This window comes from Eleginops maclovinus, chromosome 7 (assembly GCF_036324505.1).
Source record: "Eleginops maclovinus isolate JMC-PN-2008 ecotype Puerto Natales chromosome 7, JC_Emac_rtc_rv5, whole genome shotgun sequence".
NCBI classification, from domain to species: Eukaryota; Metazoa; Chordata; class Actinopteri; order Perciformes; family Eleginopidae; genus Eleginops; species Eleginops maclovinus.
The window spans coordinates 20,849,438-20,871,405 of NC_086355.1; the positions used below are offsets into that span (position 1 = coordinate 20,849,438).

Here is a 21,968-nt window from a genome sequence, read left to right on the forward strand (position 1 = left end):
GAACAGTTTTTTTTCCATTTGTCCAGGAAAATCATGTGTCTTTCACCCATCACCGTATTGCAATTCGGACTTGTCTTAGAGAAGCTGTCTTATGCTCTTTGTTTAACCTCTAAAGATTGGTGTTTTAGCTTATGAAATCTGGCATGCCCTTACGAGTTTACACTGATGTTGAAAGAGAAAGACTTTCAGGAATTGTAGACAGAAAGTAACCTGTGTTTTAACTCACCGAATATAGTCTGCCAGCTCAAACTGGCGTAACTCTTGTTGAACAATGGTTCAGAGATTTGATTTGGATAATGTATCACATATTTTTAGAACCTTCTAACATGAATCTTAAAGTTACATGCCTATTCATGTAACTTTAGAAAGTATGAATGTATCCTATCATTTGTTTTTCCACAATTGAAGATGTTTTAGTGTTGGCTTTGGTTGCTTACAACAGTCTTTTGTTGTGTATTGAGAAACCTTTACCATTTGATTAATGGAAAAAAGAACCAAGACTTGTTGTATCCCATCCGAATGAGAATAAAAAAGTCAAACCCCCCAATTAAAACCAAGGTGCAGCCTTGATGGCTTCCTATAAGATCTCCTTAATGTAGTTCAACACTGCCATGGATATAGTGTGGAAAATGGTGGCCCTATTGAGATTTCTTGTAATTATTATTTGTTAAGAATAGGCCTGTTGCCAACAGACTGCCTACCTTTTTTAATTCTTACCCCTGATGTTGGATTGACCTACTGTAGGTCAGAGTCCAATGTTTGGTCCAAGCAGAAGGAACACCATCAGAAACCGATGCAGCGTTAGTTTAAAGCAGGAGTGTCCAAACAATGGCCTAGGGGCCAAATGTGGCCCGCGGGCCACTTTGAACCGACCCTCAGCAAATTCTTAAAGTATATTGAAATATGGTCTTCAAATTAAACTTGTGTTTTTTATATTGTAGTTCTTAAACATATATGTAAACATATATTACACAGTATTCATGTGTTAATGAGCCTGCTTTTCAAATAAATTCAGTCAATTCAAGTTGAAAACCTTTTTTTTAACAAATCTAGTTGATAACAAGAGCCCAATAACTTATTTGTATAACAAGCTTGAAATATACCCTTCATATTTCCCCTTATTGTAAGTAATCTCAAGCTTCCATTTTAAGGAATGAGCTGCCAACAAAATAAATGAAACCCTACAGAGAGCTGTGATGTAGGCTGTTTTTTTCTTAAAGCATATTCAAGAATCAAGCATCATTTACCTGCATCTGACTGATTTTGCTAACTTATAACTTAACGTATGAAGCAATATACCTCACCTCTAGTGAGGGGCCCAGCCCTTCCTATATTTTCTGTATGTGACCCTCTGGGAAAAAAAGTTTGGACACCCCTGGTTTAGAGTCACCCATCCCTCCTCTGTCATTTTACAGGCTTCAACTAGTTCACAACAATCCACTAAAAGCCTTCTGCATGCTGAAGGGCTCTGCTGTTAGTGGTCTGCAAATGTATGTTTTCAAAAGCATCCCGCTCGCCGCATGTTTATTTGGTGTTGTTTATTTTTCACCATCAGAGTGTATCAATGAAATTTCATCGACACAAATCCCACAGAGATTTCAGTTAATGTTTGAGAGTAAAGGCTAATTGAGATTCATAAATTGTGCAACAAACCACAAAGGGAGCATCAATTAGGCCTTCAGACATGCTTTCTCTTACTGTAAAGTGGCAGAATGTGATATGGAGGGCCCTGTTGTAACACTGCACTGATGGGTCGGTTTTTACCCCCAGCACCCCTGCAGTACGCTCCCCCTGCGGTTGAGTCAAACCTCTCACTTCCCCACCCTCTAAAAGTCTTTTAGGCTCCTGAAGGTGTCTTAGGCCAGGACAAAAAAAAGTAGTGAGGTGCCTGTGTCAGTGGGTGGGGGGCAGGGGGTCCACAAGGCCTCGGTTAAAGAGCCTGGCCACTTTCCAAGGGTTTAATACATCACTGGAAATTCACAATGGGGTGAAAAGGACACTGGCAAAACAAATGAGTCCTTGATAAACTTGGTGAAGGGTTGAGCCGACGGAAGACAATTTCTCAAAGGTATGAGGTGGAGAAGCAGTGTTGAACAGGTTCATTGCGTTGTGATTTGAACTGTGTCAGGAGGAAAAAGACATCAGGACGTGTTGGCTCCCATGAGGCGTTTATTTGCCTCCACTTCCTGCTCTTTACCTTCCATACGCCTCTTTCTTCCTGCCACTGCTCAGGTATTTGGACACATTCCGGCCATGCATACCGCTGCTCAGCCCATACAGCGAGGCCTTGCTATTGGGTTACTGCAGCGTTACCTAATAGGTCTGATCTGGGCTAAAAAGCAGCATAGTTATAAGATTGGCTTTCTTATTAAGCTGAAGTAGAGCACAGAAATCTGCACCTCTTAGCTTTTTGTGGGGTAAAATGGCAGTGCAACTGACAACATATAACTGAGTAGAAGCCCAGATCCCTCCGAGGGGTTATTAAATGCTTAGAAGCGCTCATTACATACTAACAAGCCATGGTGGATATTTTTTTTCGACTTTTATTGAAAAGGTGGGAAAGTAATTTTGTTTTTCTTTGCAGAAAAAGGAGGTTGGAAATGTACTTGCCCCTCTTCTTTTGCTATTGAAGCATTTAGTTCTGGCTAAATGATCTTCATCTAGCACTTGGGAGTAAATTAGTTTGAAACCAGAGAAAAGGGAAACTCATCCTGAGAGAAACTCATCTCTTGTGTGTGGCTCCATGACATTCAGCCCTCTGAATGTCCTTCCTGTTACAATTTGTAGCGGCTGCGGCATAACTTTTGAAGTCCTTGTTGTATTTATTCTCCAGTAGAATGGTGCATTGTTTGTCGGAAAAGAAAAAAAAGAGGCCACACACAAACAAACACACATAAACGCACTTCCTCCAAACTGGAGTTCACCTTCCATTGCTGCCAGAAATGCCGTGTGTGTGCTTAGCCACAAATTCTGGTGTGTGTGTGCGAGGATCACTGTCAATCAAACAGAATGGTCCTTTACCCCTCCCTCACCCCATCTTTAAGTCCTGACTTTACTTTATCTCTGCTCCCCCTCAGTGAGTCCAAATGGTCATAAGCTCAGTGGCTAAAGTCCAAGTGAGGGGTCGGCATGCTTTCTCTGTCTCACACACACACACACACAGTGGAGTCGCCTTGGTGAATAGTCACAGCTTGGGGGGAATGCCTCAGAGCAGACAATAGCCATGTATTCTTTCTTACTACTCCTACCATCCAACTGAAACACTGCAGGATCTAGTCTGTGGCTCCCTCTGAACGAATAGCCCCACATTGAGCTTCTTTTTTCACCAGCAAACAACTCTAAATGCTGCCGACACTGCGTTGGAAAGAGCTTTTGAATCTGAATTGTGTGAATATGTAGCTCAAAAGTAAAGTCAACATAAAAGCTGAATACTTGAAGAAGTAAATGCCAGGCATGTGACGGTAATGATAATCACCTGTCTTCACTTTGGCAGCAAGGACAATTGGGCCGAGATCAAACCAAACCCTGTTCTGAAGAATTTGAAAAAAAAAGATAATGGGAGAGGTGAAGGTTTAAAGTGGTCTCCATTATTTTGAAACTTGTTTGACATATTGGTGGATTAAGACGCTGTACTTGGGCAAAGAGGTATTTTGAGAAAAATGCTGTAAAAATGACGTTGTTTTTACCTTGTTCCACGTCTTTATTCAATCATGCTCACCATTTGGCAGTTTAACAGAAAAGTGAATTTTGCAGGGTACAAAATTCACTTTTTTGTTCCCCTGCACTATCAGAACGCACAGTGCAAAGTATATGCTCTTACAGTAGTCCACTGTATGGAAAACTGTAGTTTCCCCACATTAGACGCATATTTATATGCTGGTGCATCATAAATACAAGTGCAGCTGGATTCTCTTGAAGCCCCGTCGACTTTTCCTAAGTCCTTGTTAATTCTCCTAACCACTATTCCTTAACACTGTGACGTTTCACACAGAGGTCAAGGAATAGTGGTTAGGGAAAGACGATAGGAGCTGATTTTTGGACAATTCTACCGCAACCAGCGTCTTTAACAGAAAAGGCAAACGCAAATACCATCAGCTTAAATTGTGGCATGTGTAAGGCCCCTTCGATTGGTGCTGTGACCATGCGGTGAAAGGAGGACATGCATTTTAAAGATGTGTTCTGTTTGATAGCACTAAATAATACAGTTTAGGACCGAAGCTGCGGACCGTATTAAATCTGACTGTGGGCCAGACTTTGGACGTGCCTGCCTTATGCTAACATTTTCTACCACCAAAGTATTTACTTATTTTACTCAATGTGACTTTGGATAAAAGTGTCAGCTAAATTAAATGTACGAATAATGTATTGGACCCATTTAAAAGTCAAGGAAGAGCAAAAGTTTACATACAAGATGAATCTTTGTAGGTATCATGGATATCCATATACCAAATATCACGGCAACATGACAGTGCATGATGTCATCCACAGAACCAAGACAACAGGCCAGTCATTCAGGAAGGACTAATCTTTCTTTTTCTGCAGCAGTGGCAACAGTTTATTTTGCTGTGGTGACCCTCTGCTGCTGAATGACACACTGATGTGTGTGTGAGTGCTGGAATGTGTTGTTCAGCTCTCTACTTGTGGGTCTGGGTTGGCCCACTCAATCTTTGATGTCTGGGGATGAAAGGTTGTAGCCTTCCCATCTTGTCTTTCGTCTTCAAGGACAGCCTGTGTACATTTAAGTGTCCCCCCACACCCAGTGCATTTCTCCTTGGACCACCGTCATAAAAGTTAACTTACAAGACACAGAGAGAGGGACAAGTAAAGAGAGCAGGTATCCTGATGGCCAGACTTGAACACCCCACCCACACTTTAAAAGGGAGCATTGTGTCTAGATGACACCCTCCTTTAGGACTCTGCTGCCTTGTAAGTTTTTGGTAATTGAATTGTTTGGTCCAGTTGTACTGTATGCTCAGTTGTCCTTGAAGCATGTCTTTAAAGTTAAATATCTCCCTTTGATGGGTAAGGCTAGTAGGAGTGGGGGAAAATAAATGAATGTAAGAACTGAGATCCTGCTTCAGATTCACATCTTACAAATATTGAATAAAAAGAAAACTAGATATTACTAATAATGGACAATAATAAAATACTTTTTCATGGTCTCTTAATTGACAAAAACAATGATTGATTTGATTTGGTGTATGAGCCAGTACCCCCTGGTGATAATTTGTAAGGACTAAACTCAAGCAAGCTTCACATCCTGTGGAAATATATTTGGGGGGGGTTTGCTTTCCATTTGGTCTTCAGAAACAAATGGCTCGGATGGATTGAGGCGTATTCTTTGCACATAAAAAAACGTTACTTGGTTGTTTTTGAGTCTTTCAGTTTCCTACTGTAAGGCACCCTATATGAACACCATGAAGTTCCATAACACTACTAAAACAAAGTACCCCAGTTTAATTTATTGCCATACTTGAGATGTGCATATAATCATTTCATCAGTACAATTTATAATTTTATTTGAGAAATCCCTGTTGTGAAAAAAAGGCTGCAGCCATCTGTAGCCATTCAGCGACATGACTAATGCAAAACAATAGTGGAGGAAATCCCTGTACATCTGTTCAAATGATTGAGGCCCACAGTAATTCAGTCACTGTGCTATACGCCTGGAAGATGACAAATTATCCCTTAACCTCCCGGATTCTGTCTCTCTGTACTCCTACACTGTCAGCTGTATTTCTTTCCAAAACGTCATGAAAGTGTAATGGGCGTGAAGTAAATCACATGTGGTTTGAAAACACCTCCATGTTTTCCTTCTCCCAAATCCCTCGGAAGGAATTTAGACATGCTTTATCAATCATGGACACTTGATTCTGTGACTCCTCCGCTTTAAAGTTTTTGCAGCAGAATACAGATTTGCAGCAGTTTTCCCTTCTCGAAGTAAATAGAAGGCGTTTGCAATGACTCATGCTGCTCTCTGATATTCTCATCTACGACTCAGGGACGTAGTACTTGGCGAAAAAGCCAGAACCGGACCTTGGCAAAGTTGTAATGTGAGTTATGACTGTTGATGTGCCACTATTTCCAGCCATTCATGTCAAAGCAATAAAAACACTTGCTGGTTGTAAGGGCAAAACAATCTCTGGCTTCCAAAATAACTGCGTCAGCCTGTCTCCAGGAGGCTGTAGGTGGTACAAAACTCCACCCTTTCTGACTGACCACACAAAACCACAGCCCTGGGGGCGACACTTTTGGTGCGCCTGTCTCCTGTTCCGCTTTCACATGCAGTATTCTGGTATTGCAAAGCTTGAACCAACATGATTGGAATGCTTTTTTCCCTCTTTTGTCCCTTTTTTTGTAGACTTGCTTTTGTTCTAATGGGATAATTTCAGAGGGAATGTTTTCACTTCTGGATTTGGAGCTGGGGGTGGGTCTTGACTGAAGATTTAAAAGATGGACATTACAAAAAAAGACTTTGTTGATCAGACATGGTCTGTCTGTTGTTTCATTCAGTCCAGTCCCCTTTTGCTTCATGGCTTTTTTTTCTCCATAAGAATGATAAAATGTGGCATTTTTTCTTGGATGTTTATGTAGCTTGAATACATCATGTTTACCTGGCTTTGACACAATCTACTAATTGAGCATACGAAAGCAAATTTATTGGTCATTTTTACTACTCATAATCCTGTAAAGTGATCAAATTTTGAATGAAAACCATGATGAGTTGAAATGTCTACCCGTTATAAATGTAGTTTGGTTTTCCTGTTAGAACAGGAAGCCCAGAGCCGGCAGTGTCTAGTGTCTTGTGGTGGCTTTGTTTTGTCTGCGGGATTGAATGAGGTATGATTAAGGGAAGGTGAGATCTAATATAACTAAAGGGAATGTAAGCTACAGCATTAGTTGACAGAGTAAAACACAAATCATAGGAGCAGAATAAGGGAACGTTTTCTGTCTTGGTTCTCCGTGTGTGTTCCCAAATGTCTGAAAAATGTTAAACTTTGAATTTCAGTCAAAATGTTTAGAACATAATGTTGCCTGATAGTATCTCATTCACACAGTCTACATGGCATGAAACCAAAAACCACAACATCAATCAACATCTTATCTAATTGAAAGCAATATTTGTTAAAAGCAAAACGTGCGTCAAAACAACATTTCAAATGGTGCATACTGCAGAGAGGTCCTGGCCTACACATCATGTTCTACAAACGTGGAATGACAACTTTGTTGGGTGCAGAATATTGTTACATTATGTTTTTCAATGAATGTCAGAATGATACTAACAAAAGTCAATTGCAATAAGAGTAAAAAATAATCGCAATTACATCATTTTTCAAACGTTCATGCAATAAATAAATAGCATTCCCGCTTAAATACCTTCTCTGGGTTGTTTAGAAGGACACAGGAGTGAATAAGCTCAAGTGGTTGATGGATTTTTTTTGTAGAATATATATTTAATTTTACCAAAGTATTGCAACAGCTGTTGTTATCATTGTGGCAAAGGACAACTATATCTGATTACAATTATTAATACAAAATCACACCTTTACTGTAGAATTAGTGGTTGTGTGCCTAACATTGAAGATTCTCCCTGCTCTGGAGGTGCGACAGTAGGTTTCTATGGCTAGGTCTGCTGTATGCTGATAATGAGTCAGCATTTTTCTGGGCTTTTATTACCACTGCCTTTGCATGCTTGTGTTGTCTTGTCTTGCAGAAGGGCTTTCATCCGCAAACAGTTTCTGTGCTTACAGTAGATTATTGAGATGGAGTTCCACTGAGCAAGCAAAGCCACAGAATTTCCTCTTTTTTATCCTGTCTCTTCCTCCACAACTCGCTCTTTGGATCACATCTGCTCAACAATTATCCTTTGATATCACTTTTTCATAAAAGTGATATCAATTTTCTGAGATATTTCCCTAAGAGTCATAAGATGAGTAAAGGCTCAGTATATGGCTCTGTTGTGGCAACACTTTAAGAGAAGTAGTTGTTAAACAAGCTACATTTTCATTTTAGAAATTAAAGTTAGTTATGGTTACCACTGTGACTTAAATGAAAAGTTAATACCTGAATGTCAAATAGTCATGCTAATACCGAGTAGCAATATATAGCAGGGAAACAATACTGTTCACTTACCTTAGGAAATATTATATCCAAAGACAATTATGTATCAAAACCCAATGACTGGAAAGGTTTCCCACCTTCATTAGGAGGTAATAACTTCATGACATTAAGTGGTTTCCAATATTGACAGTGAAACAGATCTATCAGAGCATCATTAGAAAGACCTCAAACCTCCCTTACAGTATGTTCAAATTCTCTATTTTCTCAGTGTGTTCCAAACATTGTTTTTGCTGAAAAATGGCTTAAATTGTAATCGTAATCATTTCACACGACCCTGCACAGGTCACAAGGAGGTGTGTGTATGTGTGTGGTGTGCACACATACATACATCTGATAATAAATCATCTTCTTTGTATGGCCTATTTGATTGAGTCTTTTAAAATGAATTTGAGCTGATAATGATGGCAACAGATCAACCCTATAGTTTGTGATGAATACAGCCTGCCTATTTAATTAAGTGTATGGCGTATGACATGTTTTTTATTTTGAAATTAATTGTTTTTCCTGTCAATTTGTTATGGACCAATTCATTTTCTTAATTTTTCTATATACTTTAATTTGCAGATTGTTTCTAAAATCAATTGACTGGTCTATAAGATATGTCCGGAAGTAGTCAAATATGTCAGGAAGTAGTAACATATGTCGGTCCGTGTCCAATGAGTAGTATTCAAATGTCTAAAGAATGTCAGTTGGATATAATATAAAACAGAGAATATTAAATACAAAATCACTTAAACCTGGATCATATAGTTATGAACTTTTGGTGGGCTGACCATTTAAAAACATATAAGATACTGAACTTTGTCACAATAGTAATAGTATTGATTGATTACATTGTTCATTTTATTAGAATATTTCACCGTTTTATTCTCATTTGCATATTTGATTTTCCCGGTCTTCTCAAACCAACTGTTTTGAAAGAATGTTTAACAGGTATCTGAGGACTATTAAAAGTGAATGATTTGAGCGTGATATGGTGATGACGCTGCCTCCCACTGGTCCACTTCACCAGAGAGCTTCCATCAATTATATTCATTTTTCTCCTAATAGACCAATTGAGGGTACTTAGGGCCTGGTCTGCTGGGTAAAGCTTCTGGAAATGATTCCTATTCACTGGCATGGTCGCAGAAGAATGCTCCTGAACGGCCATAGTCCCGGGACCTTTTGATGTTTAAACACATGCTTCACTCATTTTGGGATTAAGAGGCTGAGGAAATGGCCTGGTTGACATTGCTGGAATTACCCAATGATTTGTAAAGTCCAAGGCTTAATTCCTGCTCTTCCAGCATCAAGTGGACTCCCTTGGTGGACACACAGTTACACCTTATCGTGGTAAAACCAGACATTTTTGCTTGAATTACCATCTGGGCGGATTCTGTCCAGTTTAACAACTCTACAACCATGTGTGTGATGTCATGATAGTTAGGAACAGGAAGTCTTTTCTATGATAAAGTCATTGCTTCACGTCTCCAGATCACAAATCCTCTGTCCCTGTTGTTAATGACTGTCTGGTAAAAAAGGCATTTGGATTTCCCCTCCATCTGTTTGAAAGGAGAAATGTCCTATTTACCCCTGGTTATCATGAGTCATGGAGACCAAGGTTTGACTCATTTTGGCACGAGTGAGGAGAATTAAACACTGCAAGGCACTGGGATGTCATCTGTAAAGTATCTGAACTACTTTGTTTTGGTTGTTCGTCGTATCCATCACACATGAATCAAATTTAAATATAAATTTGAGCTTTAGAGATGACTTTCATAGAACTTGTGTGTGAATGTGGTATACTTAAGACAATATATTACACAAAGAAACGTTGACTTTTGCAGTGTAAGATGAATGTAACATAGCCACAAATGATGTCTGAGATCGCTGCAAGGAATGACAAAAAGAAACACTCCTTCAAATTCATGTCTCAGCGCATCACAGCCTCAATCCATTCCTGGCAAAGTAATGATGGTTGGTTTGTTCTCAAGCCAAGTCTACCAGCCTGTCTGCTAGGCGTATTTTACTTCATGGGTGAGAAACATTAAAGAGGTCACTATTGAAAACAGCCAAAGACTTTAAGTGATAGGACATTCTCAAATAATGTGGCTAAACATTACAGTTACCCATTATGAGAGGGATCAATACAAAGTTAAACATCAAGTCCAGTCCTGCATTAAAGAGAAACTGGCCACAATAGTGACGTTGCTTTTGGTGATCATGTTATTGCATAGCTTGTAATTAGACTTTTTTAACTTGGTGAACTTTCTCATAAATCTTGTTTTAATTTAATTTATTTTGATGTACCCGGCAGATCTAACAATGATTACAGGCAGCAGCAGGCAAAGATGTACTACATACCCCACTCTTTGTATAAATTACTATTTTTTACTACGTTTTGCTAGCTAAATACATATTTTAAGTCTCAAAGCCTTCTCCCAAATTAAGTTATACTGTACCCTTCATCAAAAGCTGCAGGGGCTGAATGTTGAGTCTAGTTGGTTTTTTCCTTAGTTTGTTTATGTCTTGTTGCTTCAAGATCAAGAGTTTTGTCGCCGCGCTCGATTTCCCTGAAATTACACTTTACTAAAATATTCTCATAACCCACATTCATTGTGCCTGCTCTCCTCTGAGAAATGATAATACTAAGAACAACAACCCACACATAAACAAATATGTGCACAAACAAATCCTCAGGGGATATGCAGTGTATATATTTGCACAGACATGTCAAAGTAACAGTTGGCAAACAAAAAGGTCAAAGGATTATTTAAAGGATGTCAGCTTTGTTTCCATTTCCCTTCAGTTACAGATGCCTCTCAAAGAAGTATCTGGGTAATTTGTTCTATTTCTGCCCATCCGGTTATGGATCCTAATCCCTAAAGTCAACACTCCTCCGCCGGTCTTCCGATCGCTACGTTGTTTCATCTCGCTACGTTGTTTCATCTTTGTGGGAAGTGAGAATGACAGTGTTGTCATCACCAGCTGCCCCTGAACACAACCCTAGCTGATCAGGCATCAAGATTTCTCTGTGATTGCTGATGAGCTGGTATTGCAAAACCTGAAATTATTTGGCTTCTGATCCTCAGCCTGATGTTTAAAAGCAGTGGCGGAAAAGCATCTCCTGTTGAGCATTTTTGTTCAGCTGACTTTCATAAATATGGCTAAGGTTGGAATCTGACATTTCTTTATGAGGTGATGAAAAAATGCTCAACATTTGGCCCCAAATCGGACCCCTTGGTCTCTTTCAGGTGCGTGCGATGTCTGAAGAAAGCTCCGACTTGCGTGCAGTGTCCTGCTAGGCAGTCACAGGAAAACAGATGGTTCTTCCACCAACCCCTCCACCTCCACACTCCCCCCAAACTGCTGGTTACCAATGGAAAAATGAAAATATTTTCCTCTTTTCTTCAACAGACTGTAAACTTGTTGGTGCTCTGAAACGGAAATGTTAAGAGGCTGCTTCTGATCAGCCAGGTGGGATTTACTGTTAATATTTTAACCCTATGTAGCATTGCTTTATTTGTGTGTTAAAGCAAGTTGGATCTGCTTGAGGGTGTGAGATTGCCAAAAACTATGGTTGGGGTTACAGTAAACGAGAGGTGCACTAGAACTGATATCGGACATTGGTCCATTACTTAATAAAAAGACTGAAACAGGCAACTGTAACACTGGGCCAATCTAGTATTAGGTCCTTGTTGCTGCCTGATATTGCCTTACCCATAACACAATGGTCATTTACTTCCACTCAGTTGACTCAAACACTGGTACCTGATCCATACATCCCTAGTAACGACTGCATGTGAACGCATGAACAGGCCTGTCTCCATCTAACAGAATCATGTACGAGGCTATGATATTCACCATTTAGTTTTCTTCGATAAATCCCGTAATTTATTTCTCCTTGCTTTACGGCGTTTATATTAAGCAATGATAAACTCACACAAGTATGAGGCAAGGCATCCTCCAGTTTGTCACCATGGTAAAGAGCAACGTGAATCAATTAGATAGCAGCAAAATAGGTATTCAAAGCAAAGGGTGCTAGTTTATCATGACATGTCAGTGATATTTTATAATAGTGGTATCAAAACCCAAAAACATTGCCTTGTCTTTAAAGTTTTCTGCCACAGAAAAACACTATTTGGACCCACATCCTGATGCTGTGCAATTTCACACAACACTAGAGGAAAAGCTATACACTTCTCTGCTTTGATGTACCACTCTGAAAAAAACATTACCCACTTATTAACCCAGCTGTGTAACGGTTAACTTCTGACCTTCAAATAAAAATAACCATAGTCATTTGATTCCAGTTAACCTTATACAATTAAATCAAACCAGTAGTGTAACTACACACTGTCATGTATTACCAGCCAGGGAGCAGCACCAATTGGAGTTTTAGCATCTTGCTAAAAGACCTCAACATGCAAATTCATAAAGGAACATGAAAGTGTCACTCAATTATATCCCCAATGCAGATCTTCCCAGCTGGACTTGATAGTAAAGCTTGTAACCATTCAGCTAACCTATTGAGCTAACCATGCCTATTTTCTGACCTATAGCCACCCTGAGGCCTGCAAAATACCCTGCTGTCTACTCCAAAGAGAGGAAAACCACTGTTGAGATTGCTAAATAAATAACTAATAATACCATATCTAATCTTCATCTTTTGTACAAAAAGCATGTTAGTATGCTGTAATTTGAATCACACCCAGATATTCTTTAGTAAATATGTAGCTAACCTGAATGTGACCTCTCCAACTCTGTGACCCTGTAACCCTGCCCATATTAGACAAGCTGAGTGTCTGAATTCCAGGTGTGGGAGACTCCCTCTTCATTCTTTTCAGGTCTACAGAGCAGGTAAATGATTTGTCAGAATGGGGTGACCCTCCGCTTCAAGTTCACCCATAGTCCCGCCGGGCCGTTTTTTGAACGAATAATTTACTCTCAGATGCACCTGATAAAGAAATGAAAGAAAAAAGCAACGTTTGTTAAGAATGAGTACAGATAAGTGGAACGAGGTGGCTTGATAAGAAGTTTTTGTGCAATATATCGTGTTCCTTGACTGGTTGAAAGGGGAAGTCAGGCATTGGAAAGCTCATATATTCACTTCATCCAATTCAAGTATTGTGTGACTATATATGTAGGACTAAATTCTCAACCTACGATATTTCCTTACATAACCAGCAAAAAATTAAATTGTAATTGTAGGCACAATTTTTATAAAACAGGGAGTTACTAGGGAGTTAGCATGTAGTGGAAAAGGGTTTAACTGAAGAAGGCAAGCTTGAAGAGGTGGTTGTTAAGGGCTTGACATTATGAATAGTAAATAGTTAAAATAAATAAATGAATATACAAATAAAGAACCACGCAGTGATAAAAGAGGTAGGCTTTGTTTCAAACAGCTTGGAGATACTTAGTCATCCAAACCTCTGTATGCAACATGGCTCTTTGCTAAAGGTTAGTGTAACTAAATATTTAGCCTGTGTTTCCTATGGTGGCCTGTGTGTCTGCACCATCTGCCTCTTTTTGTTATTGGTATGTTTATGTGCGTGTGTGTGCATGCTGATGACTGTCCTGTAACCTAAGTGCTTTGGACTGTAATGAGGTCAGTGTCCCGTTGAACCTCATCACAACACTCACAGTGGTTACGTCTCCCTCTGCTGTTATAAACCATGAACTGCACCATTGAAGCAGCTGGTGGTTTAAATGCCTCCCCATGTCTTTGAAATACTTGGAGATTATGTAGATGTTCTTTGTGTTTTTCGCACAAAGACAAACATTTGTTTAAGGGCTAACTTTGACAGCCATGATGAGTCTTTAATCTTCCCCTACGTCTTCTTGCAAGTCACCTCACGCGCTATTAAATGTCAGAAAGGCGGCCCCTTTAAGGATGTAATTGTCGACTCCTATCATTGAGGAAGCATAATAGCTGTGAACACACGCCTGTGGTTTCTCTTTGTGCTGTGACATCAACAGTGCAGATGTGTTGAGAGTTTAGCCCGAGGCTCGGCCACCACATTGTTGTAGCTGATGAAAATAAATAGCTTGTAATTACATTATCTCCAGTGAGCATCATATTAAACAAAGTGTAATACTCACCTTAAACACAGAGTCATGCAGACAGACAGAAATATTACATGTTTCTCCTCAGTATTTCGACCGCATGCCTTATCTGCCATCAGGGGTTGTTTCCTGTCGACAGGCCTTATGGACATTGTGTTTGATTTTCCACAGGTGTGTTTCTTTAGGGAAGCGACACCGGTCTGGGAAAGTTTGTTTTTGCAGTTGATTTGACTGATAATTGTAAACGTGTAAACATGTTATTCTTCAAAGATAATAGTCGTTTATACTAAGAGTATACTGTCTGTATTGTACAGTTCAATGAGATACAAAAGAAAACTGCTTTCATCTAATGTGGGTGCATTTTAAACCAGATCAATCATTTTAAGATAGACAACTGAGCCAGACTAACCATTCTTCTCATTTTCGTTTATTTTCTGAACGAATGGTGTATGAAAAATGTAAGAAAATGCTACATTTATTTGATCAATTTCTCCTTTTGCCCAAAATGATGTCCTTAAATGTAAAGCTTTGTCCACAACTCAAAGATATTAACTTTTAAAATAACAGTAAAATAAACAAAAATAAATCACACTAAAGAAGCTGAGCTCTAGCAATTGTGACTTTTTTTCTCTTATAAATCACCAAAGTGAATCATTGATTATCACATTTGCCATTAAGTCAATTGTTGACAACTAATCAATTAATAATGGCAGCTATATTCAATGTTTTCACCCTATTACTTCTTGTTGTGGCTCACATTGTGGACAATAGAGGGAGCTATTCTGCCACCGCTACACATCAATACTCTGAGATTTGAAGCAAACTACAGGAAGTACTAATTGTAAGTCTGTGGTAACGATTGTGTATGGGCAATGGAGAACTGTTGCAATGCTCTGCCTTTCCAACAGAACTAAAACACTTCCTTATTGACATCACCAATTGTATGTAAACTCTTGATAAACTTCTAAAAACTATCCGCACATCTTTAAAATCTCAAAAAGCAGCCCTTCTGCTCCAACACACATAAACGTCTATTACCATAATGTGTTTCAGCTTGTCTGCTTTTTCTCTTTTGAGGCAGAAGAATCAATACTGTGTCTGTCATTAGTTGAGATAACACCTCCCAGGCATCGTGGGCCAATTACAGCTCAGACCTTTCCGGATGTTCTGACTTCACAGTGCACTAATTAGCTGAGTCATTACAGCTACAAGAGAAGAGAGTGGGGATTTTTTAAGGGTTACAGCAAGGCAGTTGGATTTCATCCCTTGGGTCATTTCCTGCATAACACCTTTTTCTCGAGACCATGTCATGTTCCAAGTTATAACCTAACAAGATCCTTCAATCACTGTGGTATTCAGGTAGCAGGGGGAAACTGTAATTTCCTGCCAACCCTGTTGATACAATTTGAAAAAATGTGTACATTTTCATGGCTTTGTGAATTATTTTCACAAAGTTTTAGTTTATTTACAATAATTCAGGTCAATAATTTCTCTGTTTAGCAGACATACATGTGTTTGATTAAATCTCAAGCCAAATAAATAACCAAGAATCCAACCACCTGTTGGTGACAAAGGAATTTCATAATGTTTGAAACTTTGTGGAACATATAGTTCACGGTACAATTAATGTGCAAAACAGCAGTCTAGCTTCGATCTGCCGTGCTGGATAAGAGGTAAGTCATAGGGTTTGCAGGGGAAATTACTTTTTTCCTGCATTAAAGATGGTACAATACAGCATGAGCTCCTCCCTTCTATCCCATATACATTCCCCCCCTTTCTATACTGTAACTGTTGTTTAGGCCCCCCAGGCTACATATTCTCCCGTTGTTATGGAATGTGTCTTATTCAAAGTGACGGCCAAGCTGTTTCTGCTTGCCTGAGCAGGACTGAGGAACCCTGCAGGGCTCTGTCTGCCCGGCTGTCTGTTTCTACAGGATACTGGATTGTTCAGTGGAGACGCTGAAAAGATGCCTCTAAAGCACTCTTTTGAACTAAACGTTGCCCTTATATTCAGGATCAACTGGGATTAGATAGGACTGTATTGACACCATCAATGCAATGGGTTTCTTTGGTTTTCGATGCACTTTCTGTAAGTTTAGGGTAGAGTTAGTTCTAGAGACATTAGTTAGTGAAGTATTTCACCACTGGTGGAGAATGACAACAATACATGGATTTGTTTACTTTAAAAGAGAAACACCACTTACTCTCGAACTCAGTTATTGGTCAATATTACAATTATTTTTACTACACTGAACACATTTAGATTGATAGTAATTCATTCATATTGACTGGAATGAAACCAGTTAACGGGCAGTTACAGACAGGCATCCTTGCATTTATGAGCATTCTTCACATTGCTTCCTCACATTACTTCAAGATGGATTGGTTTATCTGTTTACCAAGGTTTACCACTGTTCTCAATTTTTCTTTGGCAAATAGAACAAAAATGACCTAATTTACAAGTGGGTAACAGATCAGATCAATGGGTTGGATAGACAGTGAAGTTTTGGCCTTATACACTTGGAAATACTCTCCTTGTGTGCTCATGTGTGCATGTTTAAGGGATGGAGGGTGTGGATAAGGCCTTTCAGGAAGGGCTTGTCCACCTATATACTGAGAGTTTCAAATTCAAGGAGCTGCACAATTAAGTCAACTGTTGTAACTGAATTTTTCGTTATCTTCAACCTTTGACTTGTTCGATCATTGATAACTGTAAAGCTTTTTTTCAGAAAATTATTCCTCAATATGCATATTGCTTTTATGTTATTGGGTTTGACAAAACAAGTCATTTAAATACATCAGTTTAATCTCTGAGAAACTTGGTTAGACATTTTTGTACTACTTTTTGTCATTTGTCAAACATTTCAGATCCCATTAAATCATTAAATATGACTTTGATTAAGACTTGACACTGGACAATCTTCTTCTATGCCTCTACGCTCTTAAACTAATCTGCAGCTCTCCCATAGACGATGAATCTCGGACATTTCCACAGGGGTTAACAATAGTTATCATGTCTCAATGGGAGGCGTTTACACTGCAGGCCGGCATTCTCCCTCACAACCTGCCCCTGCAGGCCACACCAGGCCTGTGATAAGTCCCCATTGGTGGGAAACGGGACCCCTTTCCCTCCTAATCTGATAGCTGTGACCTCCTGACCTCCATTCTGTTAGCCTTCCCCCACCTCTCTTTCTCCGGCTGCCTCACACACTCAGTGACACACATTCACTGCTTGGAGATCTTAGAGATGTGAGAGATGTCACTTGAATTAGAGCCTGTTATTCAGGCATGCCATTTATCCCATTTAGAGTGGCAGTATAGGAACCCTATATATGATCTCAATCTGCTGCTGGTGAGTTGAATTAGGTGTAACCTGATAACATATAAGTATACTGCTGATATGCAGGACCTTTACATTTCTCTCATAATGCAGTTTATCCTTCATTCTAAGCCATGATCAGTAGCATGTCTTTTCCACCACTGATAGAAAAGTAGAACGTATGGGAAGTTTAAACTCTGGGACATACAGTATATCACCTTAACTGCCTTTAAGAGAGGGGATACAACAGATGAATGGACTGTTTTCAAGATTCACAACAGGCTTTAAATTTAGCAAGCCGTTGAATAGTCCCTTTACTGTACAGAGATGAACCACTGTGCACCCTGTTGCTCCGGGATACAGGGTCAGAGGAGCCAACTTCTGTTTTAGCTAACAAGGAAATGCATAATGCAGCGGCTGGTTTTTCAGATAATGATTTTACAGACATTTCCTAGGGTTTTTTTTTTTTGCGTTTCATTCAAAATGTTTACACTGCTGCTCAGTTGTGACTGGAGTTCTGTGTGTGTGTGTGTGTGTGTGTGTGTGTGTGTGTGTGTGTGTGTGTGTGTGTGTGTGTGTGTGTGTGTGTGTGTGTGTGTGTGTGTGTGTGTGTGTGTGTGTGTGTGTGTGTGTGTGTGTGTGTGTTTCAGCCATATGTTCACTTCAGTTTGTGAGTCTCACTGTTTACAATGCTGCTCAGCTGTGACATGCTGTGCGGCCTAAGTGTGTGTGTGTGTGTGTGTGTGTGTGTGTGTGTGTGTGTTGTGTGTGTGTGTGTGTGTGTGTGTGTGTGTGTGTGTGTGTGTGTGTGTGTGTGCGTGTGGTGTGTGTGTGCGCACTTGTATTCCAACCACATGTGGGCTCGGACATCCAAATTTGTGTGTCATTAAACATACTTCCAGCTCTGAGTGCCTCGGAACTGAACGCTCGTAAAACCATTGAGATGGTCACTGCACAGCGAGAGGGCAACCAGCCCCACTTGCTGAAATAACATCGGTGAAGGGGCAGGGGGGGTTGCCAAAAGGCTTGTTAGCTTGTCTAGGGGCTACAGATAAATAGACCCTTACATGTTTCTATTTTCAACCAGTGTGCATCTTGTTAAATTCCTCTCTGTTTGTACTCTCAAGAAATGAGTTGCCTTGCAACAGAAACCCTTAATTTATGTAAAGCCTTTGAATGATAAAGGTGCAAAATGCTTCTATATTTTAAGAAGTTAAGGGTCATTTATAGTGTTGAGCTAACAATAAGGTCAATTGATTGTAAAAAGCTATTGAAATGTGTACTTACTCTCTTTCCAGTGCCAGTTGTGTAGGATATTGTGTTGCATACATATGCCCTCTTATTCTTTATTTATTCACAAAAGCTATTTTAAGCAGTGATGAAATTAGCCCTCAGCTTGGATATCTGAATGAAAGTTTGGCATCAAATACTCCCGTGACAGATAATTGGACTCCTTTACCCCCTCGTGGATTATGTTCGGCAGGTTTTGTTGGTGTTGTAATTAGTCGATCATTCATCCTCCCATTGATGGTCTCAGCCCTCGGACTCATTCCTGGTCTTAGGTTTCACGCTTTTGTCTGTGTATTGTGAGGACAGACACTGGGGGGGCCTGGAATTTCAGTTTATCCCCTGCTCAAACATCTCAGGGTTTCACAGGTCGCAGACATTAAAGACATTCATAAGGAATGCCACTTTGCAATATCCACACAGTCGAGTAATAAAGGCCTTTCTTTACTTATAGGAGGATAAATAAACAGTATCCATGGTAAAACTAGAGAAGTCAAAACAGACTTAAACACCAAACAGTCTATGCATGAAATTAGTATGTGTATAGTCTGGTTCCATATGAACCAACTTCATAGCAAAATATGTATAACGTATATATAAAAATAATGATACGCCGGCTTCTTTATTATCTTGGTAATCTAACTCTCCTGTAAACATTGAACATTTTCAACATCATTTTAATATGTTCTTATGTTACACAATATAGGTTTTATGTGGGGATTTTGCGACAACCTAGATGTGAATAACATTACATGATTGGTGACAATGTTAAAACATTTAATTTATTTAGATGACTTTAGAATTCATATAGAAATATGTTAAGATTATAGTCCTCATATATTTAGTAAACCCTTATAAAAGACATAATAAAGCACAGAAGTAGAAACTATTTCATTTGTCAGGTTAAATTTGCTTATACTGCAGATGATCCTCTTATTAGCCTAGTATGAGATCTTAGAACATAGCCATATGCGTATTTAATACCAGCATTGGTCACAAATATTAACCACATTCACAGGAAAAGATGTATGAACATTGTCCTTTAATTGAAACAGTTAACTGTCAAAAGACAGCAACGTTCTCTTTGTTAGTCCAGCAGTAAGATCTTGTTGCAGTTTCTGAAACGACCCATATTAGAAGAATTGCTTTTCTGACCAATTTGATTTCCCTTCTAAAATGTAATCATAATCACAGAGCACTGGATGCACTTCTTTGTTTAGTGTCTTCCATCTTCATCGTACAGCCCTGTGCAAATTTTCACTCGTTCTTACTGTAATTACCTGTTCCAGTTACAAATGCCGCTCCTGAAAACAGGAAATCTTCCGGCCGTGTTGACATTATGACTCTCACAGCCTGTACTCTATACCGGCATCAGTAAACATTAAAGGGATGTTGAAAAGAGAGACTAATAACAAAGTCCAAGGTATGTTATGATATCTGTAGATTATGCGTTAAAGAAAATGTCACTCCACAAGCACAAAGGACTTCCCCTTATTGAGTGCAATTCTATCTTTTCCTTGTCAGGTTTTTCCATAAAGTAAGCAGAATGTTTCCTAGTGCTAAAGTGACAGGGTATGTTTTTGGCCACCCAGGTCTTTTGGCAGGTTTCCCATTTTTGAAGTCTGAATGAACATTTCCAAACTCTGTAAAATCTCTTGCTGTCATAGAAAAACATCATCCAGTCATTGTCATCTTCAGAATAATAGCACTGATTAGAGCCTAAATCCCTTTCATGCTACCTCCACTTTCTGTCTAAATTCTGTAAGTCATTAGGATTTGGCATCTTGTGTTGTTAATAGGACAGAAAAGGACAACATAAAAGGCAAAATCAAGATGGCGGGACTCCCCACAGGAGACGGGAAGTATAGAACAGGAAAGGCCCTTCTGCAGTCATTAATTATTGCTTATTTTTATTTAAATATGCAATATAATGCAAGTGGAGCTGAGGCTATTCATTACCATGACTAAGGGTTTATTACCCTAGGGTTTATTAACCCAATCCCTACTATAAACATTAGGTTTATTTGGGTCTACGGGATAACTAAAGTTTACGTTAATCATTTAGTGTCTGACGCTGTGGTTGAGAATGTATTAGCAGTCCACTTTTAATGTGTCCTGATATAGTTCATGTCTTCGCTTTGTTTGCATTGCATTGCTTGAAAGTCACATTGAAACTAAGTTTCCCTCCGAAAGATTTCATTTTTAATTGTCTTTTTAAGCAACTACTATAGTTAAATTGTCTATTTTGACAGGTTAAAAGTGAACAATTGCTTGGTTAAGTGTGGAAACCACTGCTTGCCTAGAGGGTATCTAACTTGTATTGTAATCATGCTGCAACTAGCCTCTTAGAATTCTGTCACTGAAATGAGGATTGAGATATAACTAATATTGTTAAGGTTGTGTCCTTTATAGAAAAACATGTTATTGGTGGCAGGGTCTCATGTTCTGCTTTTCATCCTTGAAGGAACAGATGTTCTTCTAATAAAAACGAGACATTAGCTCAAGAGAATCACAAGTCCCTTAGTTTTGCCTAAAAGGAAGCTGCTTTTCATATGATTACAGATAATAGTTTTCTTTTATTGAAATTGTCATCCCGGCAAAAGGTGCAAAATAGCGTTGCCTTGTGATAAGTAAGTGTGCTTTCCGGTTTTATTTATTTAAATAGGTCACATTGCCTGCTTTTCTTTTTTTCTTTTCTTTTTGACAATATTTTCCATGTAACCTTACAATGTGTTTAGTGTTCCCTCTCGCTGTGTATTAGACTAAACAACCATAATCTTGCAGAAAGGGGTCAGGCGGATCATCAGTGACCCCAGGCCATAACGGAGAGCTACAGGATGAAGTTGTCAAGCTAGTGTTGAGACATTTATGCTTCACAACATGAGCGTCTGGAACCTTTATGGGGATGGTTGCATGCTGTGTTTCGTTCTATCTGCAACTGAGTTTACACACACAACATACCTGCCTTTTAATTTAAACCCCTGGTGCTGTTAGAGAAAACCTTGCACAAACCTCCTGTTCCTTTTATAACTAATCTCCCATTAGCAGATGTTTAGGGTCTCTGTCAACTGATCACATTGGCAGTATGGGAAACCTGTCTGGACAAGAAAGTGAGGGCTGGATTACTGTGTTTATTAAGGCTGTGTTTATTTATTGTATTGGTTTATATCTTAAGACAAATTGTGAGAATTTGGTG

The 21,968-nt window shown here is 39.2% G+C and overlaps 1 protein-coding gene across 1 annotated transcript in view; it reads left to right on the forward strand.

Moving 5' to 3' along the window:
* The window catches only part of col18a1a (collagen type XVIII alpha 1 chain a), a 78,132-nt gene that overhangs the window by 13,499 nt on the left and 42,665 nt on the right, over positions 1-21,968 (forward strand). The window lies entirely within an intron of this gene.